Raw genomic sequence first — 27,087 nt, forward strand, 5'->3', positions numbered from 1 at the left:
CTAGAATCATGTTACCTTATGCCTTTTGCAGAGCTTTATGGAAAAGTGTATTTCTGCCTTCAAGAAGACCACACATGCATCTTTCCTGTGTCAGCTCTTGATGCAGACTGTAACAAATCAACTTCACTTATAATTACAGAGACTGGATGTGTGAATGTTTTGTTTTGTTTTGTTGTTTTGTTTTTTTTTTTTTTCCTGTGTGTGTTTTGTTTCTTTGTTCTTGCTCCATCCTCACTATGGAAAAAAAAAAAAAAAAAAACAAAAGCTCTTCACTTATATATTCTGTTCAGTTTTTGGGCTGCCCTGAACTATATATGGATCTGGAACTGGGCTGCAGTTAATAGCAAGGATTTTGCCTTCAGAATTAAATCAAGCAAAGCAGAAGAACCATGCCAAATTAGAACTGCATACTTGTTTGGGTAAGACAGTTCAACTCTTTCTGAATGAGAAACCGGGAAAAGCATTTGGGAAGAAGCTACTGAATGATATAGAGGAAAGACTGCATGAATGGCTTGCAGGAGGTACACCAGAATGGCAGAACCAACCTTTTATCATCCCCTTCCTCGGCCTTCTTCCTCTCTGATACTCTGAGTAGAAAACAAATGTCCTAATGTGGGAATAAACAACGGTTGTTTGGCTAATATTTAGCAATCTAGTTAACAGGGTAGTGAGTTGGCTACTACCTTAAATTCTGGTACTTATGGCTTGCTAGCTTGGAGTTATGCATGTGTGATAAAGTTTCACATTTTTCTAAGTGCTTTTGGCCTCATCCCCAGTCTAGTAAGCCCTCTGACATTTCATCTGTGATTCATTCATTCTTACAAGAAATGTTTTGGTTGGTGTTCCTAGTGACGGATGAAAGTGGCATGAAAAAAAATCCAACTCAAACCCTTAAAAATCATTCAAATAGACTAAGCAGGAGAGGATTAGAAGCAACCAGCTGGTTGAAATATATTTGGCAGTGTTTGGTCAATGTAAGCAAACTTGCCAAGATTTAGTCTTCTGTTAGGTCATCTGTTTCCTCCTAACTAAACTTATCTTGGATATTTATAAAAGTAAATTAATTATTGTTCCTTGCCATCTTCAAAACTTGTCATTTCTGGTATTTAAATGTCAATTATGAGTGAAAATAGGGAAAACTCTAATATAATCTCTTAATGTCAAACAGAAAAATGTGAAGAAAAACCGCTTTCTATCTTATTTTTCCAGATAAAAATAAAGCTTAACAACCTTATTTCTTATTTTATATTTAAAAAAAAAACAGCAAGCAAACAAAAAAAAAAATAAACCTTCAAGAAGACATATTTCAAGTTGTTAAATGTTAATGAGGTATTATGCATTGCTAAACTCAGCTGTATAAAAACGTGTTGCGTCAGATCAGAAAAATCTGTAAGGGGGGAAGTTGCTTGCTTTGTTTGGGCTGAAGGAAAATATACCTATGCAATACTTGCTTACCAAAGAAAGCTTGTAGTCTTGCTCTGTTTCCAGTTTGCATGTTAAATAGGCAATGCAAACAGTTATTTTTACTGTACTTGTTCTTGCACAACATTTGGACCATTTGAATAATTTGCTTTTTGTCCAGATGCAGCTTCTAACGATTTATGAGCATAGGCCCTATAAAGCAAACAAAAATTTTACCAATAAATTTAATTATTGCCAAATTAATTTCATATACTGAATCATACTGATTATGTTGTATTAAATTACACTGGTTATTCTTTATGTTAGCTATACTAAATACTATTAGAAATAGTCAATTCACTGAGAGTTTTGTCATCTTTATTTTTTGAATAAAGATACGTTGGGTAAAGTTGGTTACAAATTAAATTGTTCATTAGAATATGTCACTACAGTAAATATGCCAACCGACAAATTTTTCATGAGAATTACTCATGGCTTTTTTTTTAGCATTCTTCCCTATCCACTCCAGAGTTACTGATTTATTTCTATAGATGACCCACATGAGAATCTTAGGAGTATTCACTGATATCTTAATGCATTTTGCTTTCTTGCTGTGGTGCTGCTTTTAAAGTTGCAATCCATTTCTGTACAGGAGACAAATAGGCACACTACCGAAAGCACTTCCCTTCCTCTAGTACTTTATATTTCCTAGAATCATAACATCTTCTACCAATAAAATATATGTTATGAAATGCAAAGCTTTAATATATGAAGGTATGTAAACAACAGTGCAGATTTTTGTCTTAGGTGCTTTAGAGCCTTGCATGTATGTTGAGGGTATATTAAGCTCTGTTAAAGGACAGTTTAAAGTTTCTCCAGAGAAATTGTCCTGGCGATTAATCCTCAGAAATAGTGAGATTGCAATCTGAACATGGTTGTAACTGAGACGTTCTTCTGGGTGCTAGTGATTTGTAACATATGTTTAATGGGGTTTACAAAATTTATAGAAGGCTAATTTGACCTTTGCAAAAGGGAGGGACAGATGAAAGTGGAATATTAGGCCAAGTACTTACTCTGGCAGGGTTGCTTTTAGAAGTCCCTTTAAAATTAACTGAACTTGCTTAAGTTTAGGATAGCGAATGACTATCTCAACTGACAGGTCAAAAGGAAAACTACCTGAATCTGATATTCTGGTCAATAAAGTATTGCTTGTGAGATACTCCTTCTCCTATTTTGGAGCAGCTTCCCTTTCTTCTTTTGATTTATTTTCAGCATCATATCTGTGCACAATATTTCTGCACCAACAGACAGAATAGTGGCCCAGGCTGCACCTCTATTGATTACTGTCCTTCTAGCCTCAGGAGAATCACTTGTCACCTTGTACAGACTGTGATATTTACTGCTGCAGAGGAAAAAAGTCTTAGTTGTTGCAAAATAGTTTCCATTGATTTAAGGCTATAGCATTCTAACAGCTGACTGTTAAATGAACTGTGGGGCTTTTCCCCTTGAATTGTTCCTGAATTATTGGTATACACTACAGACCCCTTTTCTTAACCGTTTTCCATTTTGCTGGCTTTGCCAGCAAAGAGAAGACCTGTCCTACTGCTGAAATACCAATGCAATTTTTGCCCAATTAAGTTTATAGTTCTTCTTTAAATAGATAGAATTTCGGATGCTGTCACTAGGAGAGGTGATATTTGCTTTTTAAGTCCACCACTGTTGAGTCCTACTGTTCTCTACAAAGACTGAAATTTAAGAGGCAACAGGTAACAATTCCCCCAATTGTTATGCTGGAAACTCACCAGCAAAATATATACACCCCTTCCTACTTTAAAAGTACAGTTTTGTGCTAGCAAACAAACAATTCTTCTCCCTCTTTGTGTCTAACAAAAAGAAACATTACATGTTTGAGTAGATAACAAGAGGTACTCTTAAGAAACAGAAAATTGAAAATCTAGATTGCAATAAAATTGCAGACAGAAGGGAATTAGTAATAGCTTCTCCATGTTTTAGTAGAAAAACTTTTTATTCACCCAGCAAACAGTGTTCACAAACAACAGTGAAGAACAAAAGCTGTGATTTATATATATGGACAGGTTTACACGGACCCCTGACCTCCTGCCGCCTTCTTCGCCCTTAGCACCAGAAGCAATTTATGGACACCAGTCTAAATAAACATTAAAGAGTCAAGGCCACAAACTGACAGCAAGGAAAATCAATGGTTCCAGAAGCCAGCTAGTAGGATCAACAAAAAAGATTAGGCATCACAAGCTAGTGTGGGGCACTTAAAGGTAAATGTGGCTTACACTTCATCTGACAGGGCTCTCTCAGCATCAGTATAAAACCTGTCATAGAAACAGAAGCACAGCAAGTAGCCAGTGGAAGACGCTTCTTAGCTACAAAGACTAAATGCTGACCTCTGAATAAAAGGAATTTATACTGAGGCCACAGGGAATTTCCAGTTGCTTTTCCAGAGTCATCTCACACACCTGTGCCTTTCCCACTGGAATTGTTTCAGATACAGATTTGAAGAACTCTAGTTTTTCTTTGTTTGTTTTGCTTTCCTGAATTGTTTCTTAAATCCTTTCCTTACAACCCTTCATTGAGCTGCACCTTCCTCTGTAACCTGAGCAGTTACAGGCTACACTGGGGTAGAAAGCTCCTGCTGAAATCAGTTCAATGCCTTCAGTTTCTACAGCTCTAGGTTGGGAGCCTGAAATCTCCCACAGCACCTCCAGACTCAGCAGTGACGTCTTTCACCTCAGCCCACATTCTGTATGAGTAGTATTGTGTGCATAGCTGGATCTAGATGAATGCAGACCCATCCTTATCATCATCAAGCCAGAACAGGGCTACTTTTTCACACTCTGGGGCACTGTCTTTCATCAGATCATAAATGTTAACGTTTTGTTACCTGTGATCTTCCAGTCACCAGTGAGAATCTAAAGATGATTGGTAGAAGCAGCCTGTGTTCTATTATTCTGTAAAAAAAAAGCCTGTGACTACAACAGCACTTATTATTGTGCTCAAGGCTCTCAGCTCATGCCAAGTTTTGCCTGAATTTCTTTTCTAGCTATTTTACAAACGGGTGCACACTTTCTGTTCCTTCAGAAACCCTCTGTGGAACCTTTAGTTTAGTTTTAGTAATCTTTAGGCTACCTCTGAAAGGTAGCCATGAAGAGACTGTAGAAGCTGCCTCATACCAATTTGAATGTAGACTTACAGATTAGGCTACAAAGGCTATCTGAACTATTTGATAACCCTATCTAAAAAGGTGGTGAGTGGGCGAAGGGAGGACACACCCTTTCCAGCAAATCCTTCTTTCCTTCCTTCCTTCCTTTATCCAAAACAAGGTATTACAGGTTAAAAAAACATAATAATAAAAAACAAAAGTCTTAAACTTCATTTAAACTCAGTCATCCATCAATGTCACTCATAGGTCAATGCCTATCACGGACATAACAGGACTTCGTAAATGAGTAGATTCTGCACTAGCTTCAGCTTTAGTTTGATATACGATAGCCTCATGTGGACTGCATTGCAAGTGGCTTATTGTGAAATGAGCAAGATAAGGATGATATTAGCAGGTGCCAAGTCAGAAAACACAATTGCTCTAAGTACTGTGTGCAGCTTGTGATAGAACCACATAAAAAAAATGGGAGCTCAGTAACAAGCAGTGTGCACACACCTTTGTATTATAAAGACCCTGTATAATCTTCCCTACCTATCACTCTTCCTAATCTACTAGGATTGCTTGCATTTTATCTGGTTTAGTTTTCACTATCCAGCTCCCGACTTAGAGTATACCCCAATATGCTTGACATTTGAAAGGAAATGTGTATTTCCTCTATTAAGAAGAGTGATCTGACAAATATGCCTTCACATCTCTTAGCAGCATGTCAAAAATAAGCTCACTGAGACCACACTACATCCATTCTGTCGTATTAATGAAATCCCCAATAGTCTCAGTCTTCATCTTTGCCTTAGATTCCAAGGAAATAAATAACTCACAAGAGAAAACAAAGACACACATACTTATTATGATTTGGTACCTCCATCAAGGTTATGTATGCCAGTCATAAAAGGACTTTTTGTTGCTAGATGGGACAGAGAGGTAAACAGATGTTTTAAGCCGTATTTCCTTTAACCTAAGAAAGTAACTATTGTTTAAGTTCATTTATCATTGAGGTTTAGGTTAAGGAAATTAAAACTGTAGATTAAGTGCAGATAGGGAGTTAAAACAAAAAAAAAAAAAAAAAAGGAAGGTTTAGGAGAAAGAGACCTACTTGGAGTAGTGAATAGCCTTCATCTGCAGAACTCAGTGGCCTGGTTCATATTTAAGTACTTAGAGCACTGAGGCAGAGCAGAAGTATAAATGAGCTGTCCATATTTAAACAAGTGCTCAACTATTGGGATTTTTCTTACAAGGGTGTTGGTTTCCCTTGAACTTCCATCTAGATTTGTGAAATTTCTCTTCTGGTCAAAACTGCTATGTTAAAACCAATTCTCTTCCATTTCAGTGAGTCGGCAGTTTCCTATCAAAAAGTTCTTGTCTTGGCTCAGATCTCTTCCTGATCCCTGAGTAGCAGGCAATTCATACTTGGCACTGGATAGCTGACCATAACACTGACACACTGAAGAGCAAAGAGTTCATTCCTGGCATTGAAAGTCAATCACTAGCGCTCTGATTGGGTTTTATTCATTTTATGTACATAGATGACATGTACATAATGATCAATGATTCATTTGAGAAAGGGAGTTGCTGCTTGTCATCTTAGGCCTTAAAGTTTGGAATTACTCCAAAGCTGGCCAGTAAAATTGTGTTTAAATTTAAAATTCTAGGGAAGCATTTGAATAAGATTTTGGTTTTATTTTAAACACTACTACCTTGTATTTTTATTACTGTTTTAAGCCCATGTTGCTGCCAAAGTAACAGGTTTTCCTCCTTTTTGTCAATGATTGTTTGCTACTGTTGTCATGCCCCTCCCTCATCTGTGTGAGTACAAATATTACTGTAGTGTTCAGGCACACTCTTTCAGAGTATTGATCTACATTAAAACTAGACTTTTTTTTTTTTTTTTTTCTGGGTTAGTTTTATACTTGATCGATTTATCAAGTTCCAGGATGATTGATGAGTATGAACAGGGTGTCCCACGATCTGATGCTTCTCTGTGGGTCTTCTTCTATTTTCAGTTTATTCACTAATAGAATTGTTTGCTTTTGGAACGCTGCCATCTGTGGCAGCTGCTAGGTTGATGGTTATTTATGATCTGCTGAAATATCTGCATTTTGAAAAATACATCAAAAACTGTAAATGACCGAGATATTACATATATCAAAAAAATAATATCCACAAAAGTTTGCAGTTACTCTATCTGACAAAAACACACAGTCCTAGCACCTTTTATCTGCAAATGCCTCTGAAAAAACACAAATCAGGCTGAGCTCATTAAAGAAAGTTCACTTTAATTCCCATAAGTGAGAATAAAGGACTATGCTTCAAGTTTATCAAGATCCTTTAAAAAAGTGCAGACTGAAATTGAACTAGAAGAGCAACCCAAAGGGTATGTATTGAAATTTAGAGAAGTAGAATTTAAAGCAGGAATTAATACGGATCAGTTCTTATCTAAATTTAATATCCATTTGTGTTTGCACATTGTTGTAGGGAAAATAAAATGCACGCAAAACATTCAGTTCCCTGATCACCAGAAATTCTATGGCTGTACCTTTAAAGAATCTCTGGCCTTTGCTCATCTGAGCAGTATCAGAGGAAGGTTTTATAGTTCGAAAGTCCTAGAATCCTCGGTCTTGCTGGAACTATGTAAGGTGATCACACATAAGGTAAATTGATAATGAGGTTATTATTCTATTTATGCCTACATAATGTGAGTATGAAGTACTGCTTAATCAGAATTGTAGAATTGTAAAGCCACATAAAGGGAGATGTGAAATAAATGCACAATGATCATGTAGTGCAAGACGAAAAAGTTAAATGAACATGCAAGACTAGGCATTCAACATTTCCATAGTGATATTTGAAGTATACTTCCTAACCATAGTCAAACCAAGGTAGGATCATAGTGAAAGCCAAAATAAAGTGATAAATATTTCCACACCAGAAAATACTTTGAATTTGGTTTGATTTTCATTAGAGAAACAGTTGAGGATTACTTCTGCCTTCAGTTGTGAGAGTAAAGGTCCATCATGCTGATCTGACAAAAACCACTGTATTTTTATGACATTTGATAGCTTATGCTCAGATGGTCTTTCTGCTTCATGGACGTTAGAAATGAGACTATATCTTCAAAACTGTTACTTCCCAAAACCTGATAATAGTTTTGATCTACCCTTGTACAGTACATGTTGCAACAGAATTTTGGACCATTTCTGGTGTTACTGCAGTGCAAGATTTCTCATGGCATATCTTTGCCTAAAAGACTAACTTCAGGTTTTAACAAACTAATCTGGTAACTCTGATAGCAATATTGTCTTTCTGTTGTCTCACAGAGAAGATGGGGGTAAGGATGCTACTTGCTGGAGAAAAAGTAAAAAACAACATAGTTTTCTCCTGCTTAGAATGTAATTAATGAAAATATCTCTATTCCCATATAAATGTTCTAACCTGTGCAAGTGCATCCTGAATTTTTCACATGCATCTACTTGCATATATTTGCAAGATTGAAGTCCTATTTCTTGATTGTAAGTAATTTATTTTCATATAGATGTCTGTGTCACAATTTCTGAAAATGTAACCTTGAAAACAAATTTTTTTTTCAGATAACAGGAAGACATTCAAAAACTTTGATTTGTTTTCAGGGATTTTGTTCTGTGTTTTTGGGTTTAGGTTTTTGGTGGGATATTTTTTAATTCTTTGAAATACACCTCTGATCCAAGATGCATAATAAGTGTAATGTGTCAAAAAAATCCCTCTGGACAGATGCCCTCCGCACAAAATTAGGTAGCATTTGTCTTTTCTAAAAGTTATTTTTTCTATTTCTACTTTTGGACTTCAATGTGGAACATTTATTTTCAAAGATAGAAGTGTTTGTACTGAAAGTCCCCTCCATCTTGATGTGCTTTATGATTACCTGTTTCTGGGGCTTTGCTGTTGTTTTATCTGTATGATGGTGTCTAAGGGCACATTATGTGACAGATGAATCACTCTTACAGTTCCATTACACCGCAAAATAATCAGACCACATGCTTATTACACAAATTCACAGTCTCAGACCTATACAGTAAATATGACACTTAGATTTGTCACCTGGGATGTCTCTATTCCTATACAAGTTCAGCTGACAAAAGTAACCCAGGTTCAATTAGTGCTTTGCAAAGGCCTGTTTTGGAATGATTCTCAGCATCCAAGGGGCCTTGTGGAAACATACTGAGAGCATTCAGAGTATTCCCATAATGATAAAGAAGCAGTTGTACAATTCAGCACAGCTTTGCACTTAAAGCAAGTGAAGCATGGTTAGTTCAAGGCAGCTTTGCTACAATAAAAGGGAAACTGCCTTTTGTGCTCCACTGAGAGTGAGCAGAGGCCTGGGTGCTTCTGGCATAAAAAAAAGAAAAAAAGTGAGAAAATGCAAGACCTTAGGTAAAGTGAGGGAAAGAGCTTTGGAGAGCAGAGCAAGCAGCTTCTGCCCTTACCTAGGAAGAAACAGAAATACAGAAGACTGTGATGGCATCTTCAGCCACTCTAACACCCCAGGCATTTTCAAAACCATGACAGCAGTCAGTTCGGTTTTTCACCACCCTAGCACAGAAAAGAGTAGGGGCATGGCTATTTTCCAGACCCTGAGTTTTGCAGACATAAGCAAATGTCTTCTTAGCTTGTACTTAGAGCCAGCCTTGGAAAGTAGTCCATACATTGTAGACCGAACTAAATGAAAAATGCTGCTTGCAGATTTGATCTGGTTTAAGTTGTGTGTTCATTTGAGGTCTTCAAATCCTGTAGAAATGGATGAGTAGCTGCATCAGGCTCTGCTTTGCAGGGGTGGTGTATAAATTATTCACAAGAAGTGAAGTAGTAAACACAGATTATTTGAAATAACAAAAGATGTGCCTAAATACACTTCAATAATATCATAATGGGCATGTGTGGAGGTAATGTTTATTAAAAAATTGGTTTTACCCAAATAATTCTAAGTTTTTTAGTAAATATTTTGTTTCTATTTTTTCCTTTTCTTTTCTTTTCTTTTTTTTTTTTTTTTTTTTTCCTTCGTATCTCTGAGAAAGCTTTATTTCCCTGCCTGCTCTATAGATCAACTTAGAAAATCATTTTTTCAGCAGTAACCAGTGTGTACATCTCAGGTACTTTTCACGTATTGTAAATGCACCCACCTCAGTAGCAGGAAAGCAAATGATCAACATGCAAAAATTAAATGGAGAAAATAATGAGAATCCTGACCGAAAGAACAAATAAAACAAAACATTCTGTTAGGACCCCTCTTTCCCGAAATGTGTATCACTGACTGGATGTTGTTACAAGATTGCAATAAACTGAACTTGGATTAAGAAGTTTTCCAGTCAACCCCTTAGGGCAGCTGATTATAGGTTTGACCTTTTGAGATTCTGTGTATTTCCCACTTAATCAGTGCAGGAATGAGATACTGCTAAGTAGGATCTATGGGAACCCTATGGGAAAAGCGAAGCCATCTAAAAATAATGAGTCTCTTCCCCACTCCCTCCCCTCCTGCCATTTTGAGCTCTATTAGGCCACAATAACAGTTTCAATCTAGGCTACACAAAAGCACAATGTGGCGTGTGATATTTGCATTATATTGTGGAAAAGAGGTCTGGGAAGGGCTGTTGACAGCATGGAAAGTAAATGAAACTTTACAAAATTGTTAAAAATACTTTGCTCTTCCCTAGCCCCCTTTTCATTTTTTCATACAAGGATTTATTTGGTTGAGCTAAGGTGTTGTGAAGCTTTCAAAATCCAGTACCTAAGATTTTGACAGAGTAATTGGTTCTCTCTTGCCTGAGCAATAATACAAAATTGGAACCATCTCCATTTTGTCTTGTTACAGTAACACACTTGGTGGTTTAATCTCACATAGTAGTTCAGTCACCAGTCCATTTCTCAGCAGTTGAGATCTGTGGGCTTTTTTTCCTGCTGTACATTTTGCTTTCTTCTTCCCCTCCACCTCTCCCCCAACCCAGCCCCCCTCCTTCCTTCACATCTTCCTCCCCTCAATAACAGTCTGTGGAACTGAACAGCATAATAGATGTAATTAGACCTTCAATAACATGACTGAATGGAGAAGGCAATGAGACTCCTTCTCGGGAAGTAATCAGTGCATTAGGTCCCCAGGACTGAAACTGCATTTAACTAGGTTTGGGGCTTAGGGATTGTTGGTGTAGGTTTCTGATGCTTCCCCATGAGAGAGCTCTACCCAGAATGCAAATCTTCATTTCCTATTGCAAAAAAAGGGAGGAAAAGAACATTAGACACTTTATTACACAAATAATGAAGCTAAATGTATCTGTTGATATTTTTTTCCTTACCTTATTAGTAAATCAACTGTTCACAACTGCTAGTAAGTATCTGTGCTTTCAAACCATTTCCTGGGTTTTCCTCATCCACCCTTGGAAGAAAAAAGCTTTGAATTGTGTCAAATCAAAATATAGTTCATCAACACATTTTAGCATATTTCCATGCAGATTCAAAGATTGGTCAAATAATGTTATTTAACCAAACCCTTTCAAAGGGAATATGTGGTAAAGTTTACACATAGTCTGTTGATTTCTGTTCTTAACTGTGTAGGCTGGTGTTTGCATCAAAAATAAATTACCTTTTTAAAATTAAATCCTTTCATCATTCCAACTTTAACCCTATCTAACTAGACCATCTACCTTCCTCCAGTTTCCCTTTCATAACAGGATGTGGTTGTACTCTCATATAGTCGTCATTTGTGTCAGCTTGTGCTTCCTTGTTTCTGCCATCCATTCCCCAGACCTTGACATATAAGAGCAGTGTCGTGGTTTAAACCCAGCCTGTCACTCAGTACGACGCACCCATTCACTCACTTCCCCCACTTCCTTACCCTGCTCCCGCAGGGATGTGGAGGAGAATAGAAAGAATGTAACTCTCATGGGTTGACATAGTAACAGTCCAGTAACTAAGGTATGACACAAACCACTACTGCTACCACCAGTGATAATAATGGCAAGTGAAATAGCAAGGAAAGAGAATACAACTGCTCACCACCCGTCAACCGATATCCAGCCCAACCCAAGCAGTGATCTCACCCTTCCAGCTAACTGCCTTCAGTTTATATACTGGGCATGAAGTGCTCTTTGATTGGTTTGGGTCAGGTGTCCTGTTTCTGCTTCCTCCAGACTTCCCCTCCTCCCTGGCACAGCATGAGGCTCAGAAAGTCCTTGGTCAGAGTAATCATTACTGAGCAGGAGCTAAAAAGATTGGTGTTATCACCATTGTTCCCAGGCCGAAAGTCAAAAACACAGCACAGCACCAGCTACTAAGGAGGAGAAAAATGACTGCTACTCCTGAACCCAGGACAGGCAGTAAGGAAAGGAGTTCAGTCTTCATTCAGGGTCAGATCTTTCGCATGATGTGGCACAGAGGCAGGGAGAAAAGGATAAATTCAGACATGTCCAAAAGTGCAAGGTTGTTTTATGAGGTCACTGGTCTCAGGGTGGGAAGAGAGAGAGAAGCTCAACAAAACCTAGAGAAACCCCCAGTCCTATATCATAGCAAATGCACTGAAGGCAAGCAGAGAAGTTCAGCACACTGTGCTAATCTTGACCACAGGCCCATTACATATCAGGAGCCAGTGACCCACAGCACAGCTAACCCTGTCTGGCACTGCACACCCAATGTGGCCTTCAGGCTATGCTGTGTCATGTCACACATCCCTTGGTTGCAGTACAGGCTTAACCCAGCATATGGATGGGTGTAAGCTGTTACTTGCCATATGTATTACTCTTTTGTCTTATTAAAGTGGTTATCTTATTAAACTATTTGTTGTTGGGCCTTTCTTAATGAAATACAGAAAGATCTTTGCACCAGCTTGCTCCTGCCTCATCTCTCCTCACCCCTCCATCCCCAGAGTATAGAACATACACTTAGTGTTGTACCATTTCTCAGGATTTTCTCCTCCTTGAAAAAATAATTTTGAGATACCTGCCACCAACAAAGCTGTCACCTTGCCCAAAATGATTTCTGAACCCCATTCTTCTTAATGGGTCTCTCCTTCCTCTGACATAGTCTCTCAAAATCCTTGTCTATCAAGAAGCAATATTTCTCCTTTCAACACCTGAAAATTCTTATTTCCTCTACATTTCCACAAACCTGTAATGTAGGCTGTATTTCTTCAGATGATGTATTTTTTCAGACATGATATTAACAACTTATAAGCTTTTTTTCTTGTAAACTTGCTTTCAATCCAAATACAATCTTTAACAGAAGATATTTAAAAATAAACTGTTCCACTCACTCTAACCTTTCACTAGAATTCTGTAAATATTTAGACAAAAAAATGACACTGATTTCATACTTATTATATGCAATAAATTTTGCATTTACTTCTGGATTAATTCATGCTTAAAACAATTTTTTTCTTAATTTTGGCCAATTGATAATATAAAAATTATTTCTCATTTGTTGTCATACTGTTTGTGTAAACTTTAAAATTATGTGATACAATGGTTTTGAACTCCATAATGGCACTGTGAAATATTTGTAGCTTCATTGTTATACTGATGATAAATAATAATTTGAAAGTCAGACTGCAATTAAGTGCAAGACTTAAAGATGTTTGTTCTCACCTTTATTTAAACAAGGTCATAAATATGAGGTTAGAAGGAAAAACTGGACACATTTTTATAGAAGTTGGAACAGAAAAGTAGATTTTGTACTGAAATTTGAGGGGGATCTTGATAATTCAATATAGCTTTCATATTGTGAGTCACAAAATAATCTCAGTCTTCCCATTCTTCTGCAGTACTTTCTGTTAGGCTCTTAGGTCAATACAAACTAGCTGTGCTTCTTTTATACAGAATCAGGCATCAAACCTCGCAATGTATTTTTAGGTCTTAACTGTGGGCTTATTTTGTGGTTACCTTTGATCCTTCTCAGTGATTGAGTGAATCTGCAGCTGGCTAAGATTTTCTGGTTGAAGCTTTACAGATCGACCCATCCTTGTGATACCCTGCAAAACTAACTTGAAAGTTAACTTATATCAATACAGCAACTTGACTGGGCCCCATGGATGCAGAGGCCTAATTGAAAGGAAGGGGATAATCAAACCATTGTCTTTGACTACAGATAATGAACAGTGCTATGGGAGAAAATCTACTATCAAACTCACCCCAAGAAGCTTGAAATCCTCATTCTACACTGTCAAAAGCTTTCTTTTTCAGATTCAGAGGACACAACTCATCCAGAAATGCCATCATTACAAAGGTACTTCTAAAACTATGGTCAATCAACAACACTGATATTAGTTTCCTGAAAGTATGTTGCCACTATGAAATTAATCTTTGCAGGATCAAAGAGATAAATGCCTTCCAGATTACTAAACGATTGAAACATCAGCTCACGTAGTGAAACAAGATCTCAAATATTACAAAAATTAAATATACTAAACCAAAGTTGGGAGTCAAAAATGCAGGTATTTTTACATGAGTTCAGAAGCAATATTTCAATATTGAATACTTAATTTGGGAGACTCCATTGTAGATGATCCTCTCAGCTACTGAACTATCAGCTGACAATACCGGAATTGCTAGTAGTTTGGTGGCAATAAGAGCCAAGTCAACTAATGTATAGCTGAGACTTTCCCTGCCCTCTATTTTTAGCCTTCACTTAAATTTTGTGTACCTAAATTAAAATCCACAGTTTTAGTCTTTTTTCAAAGTATATGTAATAACTTCATGCTTTCAGGAATGCAAATCTAATTCTAATGTTGAGTCCAGTGACCAAAGGGAGACTTATTTTAACTCACCTGGGACAAAGTCTGTTTATGAAAAGCTAGTTTCTTTTTTTCTTCCAGGTAAATTGCAAATGTGCACTATGCTGTACATATCAACTATACTTATTGGCTAGATGAACTATACTTATTGGCTAAATCTATCATAAGCATCCCTTTATTGTGTTTTAGATTACATGTATGGTATCTTACATTTGACACAATTCAATTTCCATGTAGATCACTTAACAGATACAGTAAGAATGTTGATGTTGTCAGAATAACAAGTTGTTGTACTTTCAAGTGCAGAAATCTGGTACAATATTACAGCTGGCAGCAATTTTCAAGTACAATGGTGATGGTTTCACTTTGGTTAGCCGCCAAGTGCCTACCAAGCCACTTGATTACTCCTCCTCCTCAACAGGACAGTGGGAGAAAATATGATGAAATGCTGCATCTGATTCCATCCAACATGGGTGAAGCTTCTGGCATCTTCTGACAGAAATCAGCCCTCCAGCCTTTCACTGGTACCAAAACCTTATCACATAAAACCAATACAACAAAATCTCAAACCTTTTTCTGAGGTTTATGCATGTACTTTTATTCAGAGTTTTCCCATAATCAGGCAAGAATAACTAGGTCATTAACTTAATCATTATACTGTAAATTTGCCTACATTCTACTTAAATATATAGAGTGAACCAGTCTCTTATTTAAAAAAAATATAAACTTGAAAGCAAGTTCGCAACTTTTTGTGTAGCTGTTATATTATTTTCAGAAGATTTGTCTGAAGAGTAAATAGAACAATTATCATAAAAGGTCCTGTTCACTTGACTTCTACAGTTGTCAGAAATGAAACGGTTTTGCCTTTCAGTAGATCTCTGTTTTGTTCAAATGAGTCTGACTTTTCATTGTACATACTTATACTAGACAATACATATTATGTATTAAAATACTGATGTAATTTCAGACCTAAGACCTAGCAAATACTATCTCCTAAAAAAATGCAAAGACTTTTGGACCAACTTTGAAAAATACATTTGCTACTTTTTACTGGTTTAATAGATATTCCTAAAGCTTTTATTTTCAGTCTCAGTTTAAAAACCTGTGGTTTAATTGTGGACATACAACTCAGTGTACCTTAGCTTGTAAACTCACTGGTGTGAGAATCAGGTGTTAGCCTGCCAGAATTGCCATAATTTGTTGAGCAATTGAACATAAATATTCAAATAGGAATTTCATGTATTTTTCACAGAAAACCAGAAAAATCAACCCTCAGGCTAGGTTTCAGGTAAAGATATTAAAAATATCTCTAACTACATCTGTGCTTTCTAAGTTGTTAGCACTTTTTTTCTCACTCCAAGTTTTTTGTTCATATAGTCTTTAACCCAGAAAAAGCTACTCTCCAGAATATGTGGTGAGTTGCAATGAAACTTTAAGTAATAACTGTAAGTTCTATGTAATAAATCATGTTCTTGTGTTGCTGTTGGCAGCAGCTTTCCACCTGAATTAAAGCATCTTCCATGACTACAGCCACTCTCTGAGGGTGTCTCAGTTCTATAGAGCGACTGCTGAATAGCTTCCTGAGATTTGAAAGCTCTCTTGTAAGCTCAGCCTAGCAGAGAAAAGGACCTTATCAGAAGGTGCCAGAAAAATACAACCCTCAACCTAAACCAAACTCCTGAACGCTGCTCTGTAACAAGAAAACCTCCAATACTCTGCTGATAAGAGTTTTGCTCATCACATAGTTCAGTTTTATACTTTGAAAGATACTTGATAATTCCCTGGCAACTTACTCCCAGTTATAAGGGAATTGACCACTGTGTTAGGGCAAGGCCACTAGAACATGCACTTGAAATAGAAAAACATGCAACCTGTTTCTCCTTTCTCTGCCTTGCTACCCCTTCTGACTCACAACACTGTGACGGCTGCAATGAACAACAAAGAGGAAGGAAGGCATATCGATCCTTCCTGTCAGTTGATTACTGGGATAGAAATCATCATCTCCAGGAGCAAAAATCAGCGCAGGCAGCAACAATGACTGTAGAGGGAGGCGTACTTTAATGAGGAAATAGGACAACCAACAAACACCTTAGTATGTGAAGAGCACGAGTGAAGAATGCAAGCAGAAGAGATTGGGATGGTACTAAAAACAAACTCATGAAAAAAAAATGTAGAGAGAAATAGGCAAAGGCATAAGATTGAAAGAAGTCAGTTAATTTGGAAAAGAAACCTCTCAGTTAAAAAATATTTTAATGATAAAAAAAAATAATTGTAAGAAAAGAAGAAAAGAAAACCCAGAAGCAGTCTGAAGAACAGTTGCATTACCACAGACTTTGTTGGATGCTTAGAACTAAGATTTAGAAAGATAGTATGTAATGTTGTAGCTCACATCAGGATATCTGAGGGATACCGCTTTGGCCTTTTGGCAGTTTTTGCCACTTGTCTCAGCCTTCACAGTGAAGAATGACTTCTAAAATCAGTTCTGGTTGTCATAGTTGACCTTTAAATATCAACCCTGAAAATTAAAGCAAACATTTCAGGGTCCTTTAAATAACTGCATATTTTATTTCTTATTAACCCTATGTACATATCAAATGTAGTTGTAAATTAGGTTTGTTTGCTGAGAAAAATAACTCACTAGGACAGCCCAGTGAATTATAGCTAGCCAGATTCTGGATCAGCACTTTACTTGCTTCTGATACCTCTACTTCAAGGGTGCTTTTAGGGATTTTAGCTGAGAAGATAGACACATCTCAAGCCTACACTTGTGCCTACAGTTATGCTGTGAATTGCAAGGAGAGTTTATGTTAGGTCTGTAAGTGGGAGTGAGGGTGGAAAGACACCTTAAGCATTGCTATCTCCCATTCAGAAGACATGGATGAATGAGTGTAATTTGTGATTTGCCACCTTGTATTATTTCATAGATACATTCTGAAAAACTTACCAGACTTGCACCACATTTTCCTTAAGTGGGTGGCATTCAAACACAGAGCAGAATCCTTATATATAGTTACCACACTGTTGTGTGAAGAGTGAGAATTACCAAGCTGTTGTGTGAAGAGTGAGAACCAGCCAGTCAAGTGGTAGTCTGGGTAGATAGATTGTAGGTCTTCAATCCTTAAGAACTTCACTGAAGACAGTGTGCAGTGTCCTTCCACCATTCACTGGATGTTGGGGAAATGCTCTTTTATGAGCATCCACGAGTGCTCATCTTTGCAAGCTGACAGCAGATTGCATTCTGAACTTGCCAGAGTTAATTGGAAAAATGTCATTGATGTCAGAAGAGGCAGGGTTGCTGATTTGATTTCCACTTTATTGAGATTTTTTTTCTTGGTAAGGCTGGTAGAACCAGCCACTTTCGTGGAAAGACTTATTTTGCCCAGAGATAATAAGATAGTTGCTAACAAATATTGCAGCCTCTTGTGTTCCTGGGATGAAAGACTGTATGATTTATTTTTTTTTTCTGCAAATGAAGAACAGAAATACCTTTTTATCATTAACAGGCTGCAAATGAAAAAGCAAAATCCCGGAGTTGTCTCTATGTCAAACGGTTTTAGTGCTCCCATCAGGTTACGTAATATTTCATACACTGATAATTTTAGTAGTTATGTCAAGACAAAGAAGAAAGAATTGTTTGACTTTTTAAAAGCTTTGAAAAAGAAAGTGTTCCACATTGGAATCTAAGTTAATTACTTCAAGGCTGAAAGATTCAGTTTATATAATGAACTGCAAATCCTTAAGAAATTAAAGCCATGTGCTTTCACTTATGAATAAAAACTCCTAAACGTACTCCTAAATTGTTGTTTTTCATCATTACAAAGACATAACTTAATCCCCAAGTAACATTCTGGGCTAGAGTCTCAGGTCATGTTCATGTCTTTGAGAAGAAGAAACACTGTTCTTACAAGAGAAATTTTCACCATATGATTTGATAATATACATTGTTAATAGAAATACCATTATCCAAAATGTAAAGAAGATAACTGTATCAAATTACAATTTAATTTTTACAAAGGACTCTCCTTAATTTGGTACAATTTAAACAGAAAGGTTTTTTTACCAGCTTTTGGATATTTTGAGCCATAATTTAATGGTTTTAGTTATGTATGTTCATATATGCAAGTTACTATATCTGTTAATTTTATTGAAAATCAGAAGACTTGCTGTCGCTTCCTTATGGTAACGGAAAAGGTAGGGATAACACGTCAGCAAATATAGTAGTTTCTGCCATAAAACCTAGGAAGGCTGGGACAAGCAAATACAAGAAGGCAATATGAAGTTAAAGTATACAAAATGAAAAATATAGCTCTTTGTTAAAGGTGATTGATTATGAGCATTAAACACATGAATATCATCAGTGAATGTTGGTGCTATTCACACAGCTAAATTCTTAGATACATTTGATTCTCACAAAACACTCTGCTAAGCCTCCAGTGTTCTGTGAACAAATCACTGCCTCAGAGTGCTCAAGGATATTAATTTCAGACACTTAAGAAGGGCTAAACTATTTTTCTACTATAATAGAGACCATGCAAACTTTTGTATCACTATTCATTTAGTAAGACAACAATTTTGAAGAACTTCCTTAGGTAATAATTTTAAAACTAAGAAAGCAGAGCAAGATACTGAAAGAAAGGGCGATAAAGACAAGTTTATATAAATTTTCAGCTCTATCTCTCTTTTTCAATACAATACTAAAAAGAAATGTAACAAAGGAAAAGTAGAAGAAATCAAAGGTAATTGATAGATATAATTATGATGTTTAATGTTATCTAATGAGTTGACCTTTCATATTTATTATTTGTTATAATTCTGTTTTCTGCCTTCAGTTGGAAGGTGTGGCAAGTTTTCCTCTATGTGATTATATTAATGTAACCAGTAATTGCAGGATTCCAGAAAAATGCAGGGTCTCATAATTTTTCTGATTTTGGGGATTTTATGGATATGGATGAATATTTTAGGATTCCAGTTCTTAGGGGAAGGGCACTTTGATTTTCTTTCTTTGTAAGATACTCTGTTCAAGAAGTTTTGTTACCAGTGAGGACATCTGGTTGATATTTTAGTAAGAATAGTTAATAAAGTAGCCATTCTACATCATCTTGACCTTTGAACATTGTGGTCCTAATTTTTGAAAATCACGTGAAATACCTCCCAAATATAATGAAAGCCTGAAGATTAAATTTTACACAGCAAATTCCAGCCTCAGTAGGTGGTCAAGGTTTTATACATTTGAAAACAGCATTTAATAACTGAAGAGTTAAGCAGTCTTACACAATGCCTGCTCTGCTAGTTATATTAAAAGTTCTCTTTAATTTGCTTTGTGCATGACTGGGTGCTGTCAAAACCTCCCTGAATTACTGGCAATAAATAATATTTATTAAGGGTATAGGCATTTTTTTTTTTTTTTGAAGCACATCACCCTAAACCATGTTCTCAAATTATTGTTTGCAAAACTCATGACCTTGAGCAACTTCAAATGAACAGTTCCATAATTCACAAACATTCGTGTGTTTTTAATGTAAAATTGTTCGTAGGGTTTTATTTTCCAGTTCAAATTAAATCTGAAAAAAAAAGGTCTTTGTAATTTTGGTATGCTGATGATGTGCAGTGAATTTTGTCCATAAAAATTTTCAGAGGCTTCCAGTGCCCTAGCCTGCTCTACACTTCTGCATTAATCATCATGTGAGCCACTTGTCCTCTGAGCTATGTACACAGATGTGCATGCTATATGACCTCTGGTATCTCAATTATAGCAAGATTTCTTCGTTAGCTATACCATATCATCTAAACCTAATTTGTGTTTCAGAAGAGTGAGGGGTAATTCCATTAGAGTATTTACTCATACCTCTTCAGAGCAAGGAAAATTGTATGGTATTTGTGACCAAGCATGTCTTACGGTTTTAAAACTCAAATCCGTATTTTAGCTATGACTTCAACCTTGATCTCAGAGCTAAACTAGTGTTTTATCCATTTGCTCCTTGAAGCCTGAAACAGAATGCCCATGTGAAACAGGTATTTAGCAGTATTTTTGTTTAATTTGCATATTGCCATATTTGTAATTATTTTTGTTTGACATGGTACAACTGCAAGTAGCATAAAATCAAAGGCAGCAAACCAGTAAATTGTTTTGCTGCTTGCCTGTTAGAAGCATGCTAAGAATGCTAGAGTACATCACTAGGCAAACTGACAAGAATTTTAAGTTCTGAGTCTGAAAAGAAATTTTTCTTTAACCCACCCTCTTTTTCTTACTTTTAAAATGTAGACACTATATTTCATACCTTCCTTTTCCTTCTTTAAATTTAGTTCACGTGATTAAATGTACTTCTAAAATTGTTTGCTAGCTTGCCGAAAGATATGTTAGACGTAGATAAAAAGTTCAGTTTGTTGACTTCTGAAGCAATTAACAACATCACAGGTAGCCTATTTCTTGGCCTATTTTCTTAGTCCAGCCATGTGTAATTATCCACATTAGAGACATTTTCTCATATAGAAAAGAAGGTCACAAGTCCAGGAAAGTTCAAATTCACTCCAGGAAACATAATTGTTTGGTTTTTCAATGGGTTTGTTGGTATCATGATATACTTATATATCTTTGTAGTCCAGGAGAAACTCTCAGAAGGGAGTATCTTAGTATTTGGTATTGTAGTTTTTAATCTTTAAACTGCTTGTCTAAAACTAATAAAAAAATTGAAGGATTCTTCCCCCAACATGCATAGATATGCTTTTGTGCAGAAGGATATCAACATTCTGGGGATTTTAGTTAATATATTTTTTAATTTTAATCTATGCTTCCCCAGTGAGATAATATTCCCACATTAGTGCTGTAACACTGTCTTCACTGCACACTAAAGCTGCCTTTATTATGTTGGGTAAGAAGGCCAATCTCCCTCTGGACTAGATTTTTAGATTTAAAATTTTTTTTCTTTTTCTTTAACTGTGGTAAATCAGCTAGAGGAAAGCTTTAGAGGGCAGAGACAAGATTTTTTATTGTGCTTAATAATAGACTGCAACAAATTAGTGACCGGCTTCAGAAGAATTTGATAGGTGCTTCTACCAGTTTTCACTTCAACGAAAGTCCACTTTTTGCTTCAACGAATCTGTTGCTGAAGTCTTAAGTGAAGACTGTGCTTAAATGAGGCTGAAGATTCTTAAGAACATAGCAGCTCATGTAACTGCTGTTGTTCTCTTTATGTAATTTTTTCTTAAGCCGGATAATACTTTTCTAACAGTAACAATTTCTTGCATTAAAAAACAGGGCAGACTTACAGAGGTGCTAACTGCACAAGCCCTCACTTTTTTAATACTAAGCCCCTTTTTCTCACTGAAGGTGAGTGATGTGATTAAAGTTGAGGGCAAACTAAACTATAGACAAGATTAGCACAGTTTTTTAATTATTAGAAATGACACATCCGTCTGATTCTGATTTAATCAGAAATTTGTAAAGCTCCCGTTTTCCTGGTTCAAGATTCTGATTTATACTGAACAACAGCTATTAATCATAGAATCACAGAATATCTCAAGATGGAAAAGATCCATAAGGATTGTCAAATCCAACTGCCCACTCCTTGCAGGAGTAACTAAAAATAAACCATATGACTCAGAGCATCATCCAGATGCTCCTTGAACTCTGACCAGCTTTTGCTATGACCACATCCCTTGGGAGCATATTCCAGTGACCAACCAGCCTCTTTGTGGAGAACCTTTTCCTAATGTCGAATCTAAACTGCCAAATCATCTCTCTTCATCACCCCTTCTCTTTCTGTATCAAATCTGGGTCCGAATCTGGGCTGGTAGGGATTTACGCTGTGAAACAGCTGGTGTGGTATTTGAAGGGCTGGAGGTCACTGAGGGATTACTTCTTAGGAAAACTGGTCCATTAAGTCTGTATTCAGTGACAGAAGATCTCTGCAAGAAAATAGTTGATGATTTCTGCCAAATGTGCTCTCCACTCAGCCTTCTCTTCTCCAGGCTGAACAGACTCATCTTTCTCAGCCTGTCTTCATATGGGAGGAGCTCCAGTCCCCTGATCATCCTCATGGCCCTCCTCTGGACTTGTTTCAGCAGTTCTATGTCCTTTTTATGTTGAGGACACCAGAACTGCACACAATACTCCAAGTGAGGTCTTATGAGAGCAGAGTAGAGGGGCAGGATCACCTCCTATGACCTGCTGGTCATACTCCTTTTGATGAAGCCCAGCATATGGTTGGCTTTCTGGGCTGCAAATGCACACTGCTGGCTCATGTTTTCTCATCAGCCAACACCCCCAGGTCCTTCTCTGCAGGGCTGCTCTGAATCTCTTCTTTGCCCAACCTGTAGCTGTGCCTGGGATTGCTCCGACCCAGGTGTAGGACCTTGCACTTGGCATGGTTAAACTTCATAAGGCTGTCATCAACCCACCTTACAAGTGTGTCAAGGTCCACCTCGATGGTATCCTTTCCCTCCAGCATATCAACTGAACCACACAGCTTGGTGTCATCAGCAAACTTGCTGAGGGTGCACTCAATCCCACTGTCCATGTCGCTGACAAAGATGTTGAATAAGACTGCTCCCAACACCAATCCCTGAAGGACACCACTCATTACTGGTCTCCAAATGGACACTGAGCCGTTGACCACAACTCTGTGTGCGGCCATCCAGCCAGTTCTTTGTCTACCGAGTGGTCCATCTGTCAAATTGATGTCTCTCCAATTTAGAGAAAAGGTGTCATGCAGGACAGTGTCGATCACTTTGCACAAGTCCAGGTAGATGACATCAACTGCTTTATCCCTGTCCATCAGTTCCGTAGCCCCATCATAGAAGGCCACCGAATTGGTCAGGCAGGATTTCCCCTTAGTGAAGCCATGCTGGCTGTCACCAAGCACCTTGTTGTTTTTCATGTGCCTTAGCATGCTTTCCAGGAGAATCTGCTCCAAGATTTTGCCAGGCACAGAGGTGAGACTGACTGGTCTGTAATTCCCCGGGTCTTCCATTTTCCCCTTCTTGAAAATGGGGTTATATTTCCCTTTTTCCAGTGGTCTGGAATTTCACCTGACTGCCATGATTTTTCGAATATCATGGACAATGGCTTAGCAACTTAACTTTATCATACTGCCCTATTTAGAAATGACAAATGGATACAATATCATTATGAAATGGTCTATCTGTCCAAGGGACAATAGCTTCTGGTCTTAAATTCTAGAAATTTTGAAGTTATTTTGTCTGGGGATTACTTCTGCAATTATTAAATACCAGCTTAGTCTGGAATATTTTAAATGCAATATATCAAATGAAACATACCCTGAAACCATGATTTGAAAGGTATAATTTAACCTGCTTCAGGTTAGCCAGATTATGGCATAATTTTTTACTTATGTTGAAAATAATTTGACTATTCATGTCTAAACAAAAACTAGTGTGAAAAAAATAAGAAGGTAAAGCCATGAATTAAACACTGTTTTAATGATCTAAATTCTGTGAGAACTCAATTTATGTTCCAGCTCTTATACTACATTAATACAGGGAGTACTATTCAACTCCAGGAGCAACAGTAAATGTGACCATGAAGTGTTCTAATGTAGAGTGACAGTAAGGTCAAAGCCCATTTGAAAACAATTCTCATTTTAAATGTCTTTCCAACGAGTGCGGACTAGAAGTTTTTTAATTTTTTATTTCTTCTGTGTGCATATTTCTGTGTGCACATATATGTATTGTCTGTGCTTGCAGTGTATGTATGTAAATCGCTGTGTGGTAGCTGTTCGTTTTACATAAAAACATACAGAAGGTTCCCAAAACAAAGGTAAAACATTAACATTTTCATTTCTGTAAAGAACCTCTTTTCCTTTGTGTGTTTCTGGGTTAATGCAGAGGGTTATTGCCTAACAATCACACAGCAGTCAAATCTCATCACCTTCAGCAGGAATAATTTATGGTTTAATCTTACATGCAGGCGTATTAAATTAGTATTACTCATCAGAACTCACTTATTAATAAAACAAGCTGAATTAGCCACCAGAGAATCATATTTGGAAATTCAATGACAATTTTACTTTTTTAATAAAGGCTTAGAAATATTATTGCAGAGCAGGTGGTATGAAGAAATGTGGTCAAATTTGACATTCATTAATAATTGAAGTGTGGAACGTGACAGAGGTGAAAATTGATATTGATTTTCTCCTCTAATATTTGGATGAGTTCTGAAAAGTAAATAAAATGAGATAACAAGACATATGAAGTCACCCTGATTTCTTTGATCACTCTTCCCTGTATGCACACATATATATCACTATTTTCGTTATCATGTTTTTGAATAATTCAACACCCATAGTCTTTCCAGTTCAATGCATTATAAAACATGCTCAAGCCAAGTTTCAATCATATTAGACTGAAAGATGAATTTTTTATGAAGGATTATTTAAAACAAAATGTGTCTTGGACCTTACAGTCTCTGAAACCAAACAATCCTGAGAGTTCAGTGAAGAAATGTCAACACCGTGAAGAATTTTTCGATTCAAAAAATTAAAGGAATCTTGTTTGATGTATATTAACCATATCAATATTAAAAACCTTCTGCTGGATTTCAGAACTGATATGAGAGTGGCAGTATTACCAGGCTTGTATTTCAACTAGTTGTGAAATCTCTCAAATGCTTGTACTTATGCTGAACTTGGCCCTCCTTTAGGTCAGCTCCAGCAGCACTCCTACCAATTTCAGTGATGAAAATCTGCAGGCTTAGTTTAGGTTAGCCTTTGTAGCCTCCTTAAACTCCAAGCATGCAAGGAGGGCCACCAGCCTCTGCTAACTGAACTCTAGTACAGTGTAGGCTTGAGCTATTTTGTGCAGGATTTACGTGGATAACGTAGGTCATAACATATAGTACACTCCATCATTTGAGTTTGTTTCAGCATTTCCCACCTATTTCTGTTCCCACATTGACTAGGCTTGTGAATAAGACCTTCTTTAAAAGACAAGTCTTGGTTTACATTCTTCATCTATTTGAATAACTGGGTACCCCTTTCTTGGCCCAGTATTGTTGTTAGCAATAGTGGAAATATGCAGAAAATAAGCCGTGTGTTCATAAAAAGTAAATTCCTTGCTTCTAAAGAAAATAATCTACTCACATGTTCTAGATGTAGGTGAAAATATTATGGAGAAAATAAAGGAAAAAAAATCACTTTTTGTATTGTTCAATGTAGAAGATTTCAACCACAGCTTTTCTGTCTTCCATGTGAAACTTTGACGTAGTCACATGCATATCCACACTTCATGTTCTTCGCAATATCACTCTCCTTCCTTCTGTACAGTCTCTTGTGAGCTTGCCTAGAACAGCAAGAAAATCCTGTTCTCATGGACTTTATCATGGTCATTTTCTGGATGTTATGCAACTTACACGGATAATCAGCCCTCAGAGTATTGTTCAAAAGATGTAACAATCTTCTCTACAGAATCATCTCTCTATAGTTAACCTATGGGATAGTAGGAGATCAAGGAATCTGCTCTTATATTGTCTGTAGAAAAAAACAAACAAATGAAGATAGCTATAAAAATGCCAAAGTAGTAGAATATTCAGAAAATATATAAACAATCAAGAATTAAGAAGAAGGAAGGAAGTTAAAAAAGAAGTTCAAAAGGAGGAGGGAGGAAGTGTGTCAACTCATTAGATTTTTTATTTTAGGGGTGCTTTCATGTTTTGACACGAGCACCTCTGCTTCAAGACACTGAGCATAAATAATATTGATTGACTGCAGTCACTTTATGCTCTCATGCCTTCTGTCTACTGCAGAACAAGTGACTTTGCAGGACTGTGTTAACAGAGCAAATGGATGTTGCTTTAGGTCTTATTTTATAGGAATGGATTTATATTGACTTAAATAGCCAAAATTAATGAAATAACTGAAAACGTATTCCATGAGGTATTTTGCTTTAATTAGTGAGAAGTTTTGTAGAAAATACAAGTCAGCTGAGATTTTTTAACTTAGCAATATATTATTCTCCATTCATATCTTTCATATATTAATGTTGGAAACATAATCCCAAATTGTGAGTTGAGAGCTATTTAGAATTTAAGTGGCATTCCTTGATGATTTTTTATTATTATGTGTAGGTTCACATTAGAGAAAAAATATAATTAAAAAGAAAAAAGTTACTATTTGAATTAAAATGAGACAATAGCTTAATCAGCATCAATGAGCAGCCACTACTGGGTAAGTTAAATTGTGCTTATGAGACATGGTGCCAACAGGAGCATATTCCCTTATGCAAAAATTGCAGTTAGTTGTTCAACAAAAAGATCAAGCATCTGGAAGTATTTGTTTGCCTGTGATAGATACCAACTTTTGATGTACTCTTCTATCAGCAAAAGCAGATTTGATAAGCTGTCCTGGTGTCAGCTGTAACAATTATTTTTCTCTTTCCTAGTACCTGGTGGTGCAGTGCTGTGTTTTGGCTTTAGTGTGAGAATAATGCTAATAACACAGGGATGTTTAAGTTAATGCTCAGTAGTGCTTACCCTTATCAAGGACTTCAGTCTCTCACCCTCTTCCAGTGAGGAGGGGCACAAGAAGCCAGGAGGAAGCAGAGACAGGACACCTGACCCAAGCTAGGTAAAAGGGTATTCTATACCACAGCACATCATGCCCAGTATATAACTGGTGGAGTTACTGGGAAGGGATGGATCGTTGCTCAGCTCAGGCTGGGTATTAGTCCCGATCGGCATCTGGTGGTGAGCAATTGTATTGTGCATCATTTGTGCTTATCGGCTTTTTTCTTTTAG

Source organism: Lathamus discolor, chromosome Z, assembly GCF_037157495.1.
Source record: "Lathamus discolor isolate bLatDis1 chromosome Z, bLatDis1.hap1, whole genome shotgun sequence".
Lineage (NCBI taxonomy): Eukaryota > Metazoa > Chordata > Aves > Psittaciformes > Psittacidae > Lathamus > Lathamus discolor.